Source organism: Lolium rigidum, chromosome 5 (genome assembly GCF_022539505.1).
Source record: "Lolium rigidum isolate FL_2022 chromosome 5, APGP_CSIRO_Lrig_0.1, whole genome shotgun sequence".
Lineage (NCBI taxonomy): Eukaryota > Viridiplantae > Streptophyta > Magnoliopsida > Poales > Poaceae > Lolium > Lolium rigidum.
In genome coordinates, this window is record NC_061512.1 from 48,158,434 (window position 1) to 48,163,518 (window position 5,085).

General features: G+C 42.3%; 1 long non-coding RNA gene across 1 annotated transcript; it reads left to right on the forward strand.

Moving 5' to 3' along the window:
* The first annotated feature begins 529 nt into the window (after positions 1–529).
* LOC124658194 lies at positions 530–2,633 on the forward strand. The gene is made up of 4 exons (XR_006989062.1): positions 530–776; positions 939–1,072; positions 1,859–2,023; positions 2,113–2,633. It is a non-coding gene; the product is annotated as an uncharacterized LOC124658194 (long non-coding RNA).
* Positions 2,634–5,085: the final 2,452 nt, after the last annotated feature.

Sequence of the window (5,085 nt, forward strand, 5' to 3'; positions counted from 1 at the left end):
GGGGAGGAGCAGGCCTAGGCCTTGGACGGCCACCTTGGGGCGGTGGCGGGGCGGGCCTGGGGCGGGGCACGCGCGGGCCAGTGGCGGGCACGTCGGGGCAGAGCAGGCAGGGGCCGGCAGCGGGCACGTTGGGGTGGAGCAGGCAGTGGCCGGCGGTGGCCGGATCAAGAAGAAGACAACAGGTTAAAGCTCTTTCTCACACTGTCGAATGTCGGGAATCAGAAAATTCTGGTGTGTAGTCTGTAGTGTATTACTGTCCTCCACATGTTTGTTGTTATGTTTCTTAGACTTGAAACTAATTTTCAACGGTCCTGGTGATCTCTCCTCTAGGTTGCAAGTACATTTGTCTTCATCAGTTAATTCCGCTACATGCTTCTGTGCGAGTAAGTACAAATGCAAGGATTTAAATGATATTTCGTTGTTTCTCTCATGATGTAGGCCTGAACCTGGCTCAAGAAGATTGAGGTAACTAATTGAGATGAAGAAAACCTCTCTCTTTCGTTTTTTTCCAGTTCATTCGTCTGCTGAAAATAATCACTGAGTTGCTGCTTGATTTTAGACATACTGATGGTATGAGAAAACATAATAAGTGGGGTTGTCATTCTGCCGAATGGTACTATATCCTACATTATAAATATTAATGCAAGCATACCATGAGCTGACCCTTCCTTTTTGCTGGACTAGGTGTATGCCATGAATTTAGAGGTTTAGCAGGGGCTATGCTGGTATTCATGATTTAAATGACATTTATGTAGGCCTGAACTTGGCAGAGTGAGGTAATTAATTGAGATGAACAGAAATCCTGTATTTTTTGTTTTCATTTTCTGCTGAAAATTATCACTAGGTAGTACTACTTGAACCGAGCGGGTATCTATTGGCACGCTAGGCTAGGTAAGATATTTCGTGCAGGTGCTGATGCATTCATCTGATCCCATTAGGATAGTATGCACGTTACAGTGGAGTAACTCTGAGTAAACCAAAGCAAAGAGCACGGTCAGAAGAGCAGCTGTGCAAGCATGGAGAGCTTTTCGACAGGATTGTCGCTAGATAGCACTACAAAATTGAGATCATGGTATGCTACAAAATTAGGACATATCCCATCTTTAAGTTATTTATGTGTTCATATACCAGTAAAATTATTTAGTGACCTTCTCCGGAAAAAATCGGTTATCTATAGTCCCTTGAAGTGCAACTGCAATATCAGTGTTCACGGTGTACTATTTCCGTGCTCCACCAAGCTCCATCTTGAATAGTTGCTCACATTCCTGCCTTTTGCCACCGCAATGAAAATTATTATTCTCAGCATTGGCATGAAAAGACAGTTTCTCGAACATCAAATTCTGTCCCCCCCGACAGTGATTAGAACTAGGTAGCTGAATGTACTGATGCTCCCTGTGATGATCTTCGTATTTTAGCTTATCCTTAAATGGAAATAGCATCAAGAAAAACATTAGTGTATACTGTCTTTAGCTTAAATTATTTTAGGTTCTCTCTCACTGCATATTATCAATAGATCACTGTGTGCAATACACATGCGGGTGGACTTACGGAAATAAGGCCAATTAAGTACTACCTACATCAATCTATATATTCATATCATTTCCTATTCGAAACTATTTCGACAACGCTATTTAATTTACAGGTTAATTTCGTACTAGCTTCATGATCCTGTTTAATCTTGCATCTAGGTAGACCAGGGGTTTCATGCTACCATTTATGTGTTGTGTTTGCTGCAAGGTACACGTCTAATACTTATCTTAATGATGTTTTACCTCGGTTTTCTTGATTTCCTTATGTGCTATGGTTTCCTATTTATTGTGAGATGCTTAATTGTGACAATGTACAACTTCTCTGCCAGGGCCTTTATTCATCTCGCCTGCGCGTTTCGGTGATTCTACACTAGCTGATATTATTGGATTTGATGTTCAGCCTTTTTCTGTTCTATTGGTTGATCATGCCGGGGAGTCTTCTGCTACTCATTCTTCTATGGATACGGATACTTGGAAGCTCACAGTTCGTCTTGGTAAGCGGCCAGTTGAGCCTCCTCATGATTTATGTCACTGTGTGCCATAGGTTATCAGTCACTTTTAAACTAATTTTTTTTCTTACCAGAATTAAGCACATGTTATCAGTCTATCACCGGAGTGAATTAGTTTTTCCAACATCAATTGACAACTTATGTACAACTGTTACTTGGTTGCTTGATGCTAAATCTGATGCACGCTGGTGCCTCTACATATAAGTGTGAGGGCGTCAATGCAAGCAACATGGACGCTGATGCGGGCGAACACAGCGGAGATAAGGCACAAGAGCTTTCCAGTGAATCTAAGATCACGGGCAGGTAGTGTATCATGATGGAGGCTATTCGATGAATACCGCCATAGGAACACCGCTCTTGCTGCTGGCGCCACCACTGCGTCCAGCTCTACATAGGATGGTACTAGGTTCTCTGTCTCCAGGGCCAGAGCACCTTTGCACCAATTAGGTTCAAATTCATTTTGACTGTTTATGTAAAGGACTTTTCTCTCCGTCTCAAATATCACTTACATTTTAGAAATTGGTTGCTCATACTGTAGTAAGAGGTGAAGAATCACTATGCTGAATTGTGGCTTCAGAAGATGTATATGTCGGCAAGGTTGCGAAACGTTGTGTGTGTGGCTGCAGCAAGCACACCCCCATTATATGCTATTCATTTTGCATGCCTCTTTTTTTTCTGTCTGCTACTGACGTGTGATTTCTTCCTTCTGAAGTTGTTTGATACTATGCAACCATAATCTGAAAATAATTAGCCATATGGTGATTTGTGGGGATTTTGTTTTCCAAGAAGGATCATATTTGTTTCACTTACATGTATCACGTGCAATCAGTAGTCTGTACTGGAGTCTTTTGTCATGAAACACTTTGTACAAATGTCATTCTGTAATTATCCTGTGCCCCTTATCTAGAAACCTAAACTTCCTTCAACTAAGGATTCTTGATAAGTTAGTTAAAGAATATGGTAGCGACTTGCAAGGCTGTTTAACAGATTGTGCACTTCAATTGGATGGGGCCTGATGGTAGGAAAATCACTCACCTTCAATTCTTTTAGTTTGAAATCTCTTATTGTCCTGAAACGATGTTGGACTACAACTCAGAAACTAAATCTGTCAAAACAGATCTTTACCAATGAACCTTTAATGGCCGTGAACTACAGAGGGGCCTTCCTAGGAGAGAAAATTTGAAGTGATGTTTGCCTCGACACTAACTGAAAAAATCAGTTGTTCAGCTTGGAGATTAACCTGAACTACAAGCAAGTGCATTCATGGTATCCACCTTCAGTTTGAGGCACTCACCGAAAACATGGGTGAAGGAAGTTGCTTCGATGCATTGAGATCACCGGAGAGGAAGACTTCAACCAGCGGTGCCTAGGGGAGCAAGGCTTGGGCACGTCGAGATGCTGGAGCTTGAGCTTGGCCTAAAGGCAACAAGGACGGTTGCCTGGTCGCGCTTCGTCACCAACGGCGGTTCTGCATGATCGCTAAGCTGCCTCAACAGAGTTTGGAAAGAAGAGCCCCGATACCCCTAAAGAGTTGCATGAAAATCAAATCGATTGAATAGGGTTAGGAGCAGAAGCTCACATGGTACAACGCTGTCTGGAAAGGATGAACTCACACAGATGGATGTCAGCGACGTAGCAGACGACGTTCATCCCATAAGCAGCAGAATGACCCAAAGGTTGCGCATGCTAAAATTTCTTGGATGGAAGGAGTGCACAGGAGACGGTGAAATCAGTGGTATAACATGCAGAGCTTAATGATTTGATCTTGCATTGGAATTGGAGGTAGAAGACAATGGGGTTTGCTCTCGCTGGGAGGGGAATGAATAGAAGCCCTCAGAGTGGGTCGCCTCAGAGTGGTAATGAGAAACAAGAGGGTGGGTTTGCCAAAAGGTAGTCAGTAGCTACAGACCTAAGGCTAAGCTACAGAGAAAATAGAAAAATCCATTGCAGAATTAGATCAACAAATAAACTCGCGTCCAAAAGCAATATTTTAGATAAGCAAAAATTCACAGATGCCACCCAGCAGTGAAGTTATAAACTGTTATTTTTTAAAAATTAGTACAGTTTTGCAAGTTTAGTATTTGTGTACATACTACGCGCCGGCGGCAAGTTAAAGAAAACTTTATGAGCCACACTCATCAAAATTTTGAATAAGAAGTAAGAGCGTCTTCAGTTTAGAATGTCGCCTCAACACTGGCGTTGCCAGTGACCCAATGTTGATGCCATTCCTCACCCTATGTAAAATTGAGGTCAGCACAAACAAATGGAACTGAATTTACTTCCATTTCCTACTATCAACAATCATCACCATGACCTGCAGCCACTACTATGTCATTTTCCTCCTATGCAAAAGGCAACCGATGTAATCCATGTGTATCCCTCGATTGTGTGTACTTATATCTCTCCGCCTAATAAAAACTAATCCGCCACACACAATCTCTCATTTTCTGATATATCTATCAGTACATTTTCGATCTACCGTTGTACATGAATAAAATTTTGACAGCCCACCTCAAAAATATCACGAGAGAGGAAGCAAGATTTCCAAATCTAAGCCCAAAAGACCATTTACTGCTCCACATGAAGTCCGCTCATACAGAGGCCTACAAATTTTCATGACTGTAAAAAAAGGGTATCCAGCCAGCTGTTCAGTCCAGAAGTTCCAGCCGTTTATTAAACAAATTTTCAGATAAATCTACAGCTTACTCTTTGCAAGATATAGCATGAGAATCTGCAGAAACAGTAGCCAGTTACATACTTTTGGCACTCAGATCTTTCTTATGATAGCTTCTCTTAATAGTGCTACCATATATACTGTGGGTTTGAGTTTGTAAAGCATCCACAGCAAACGGTGCCACTGAATTCAGATACAAGCCCGTATGTCTCTTCTTACCTATTCTCCACCGCCCCAAGTCAGCAGACCATCTAGCAGACCAAACTCTTCCAAACACACTAGGCTGCTGCACACCACATCTAGATTCCTCCATCAACCAGGCCAAAATAGACGCAAATAGTGGTCTGCCACAAAAGAGATGCTGGCCAGAAAA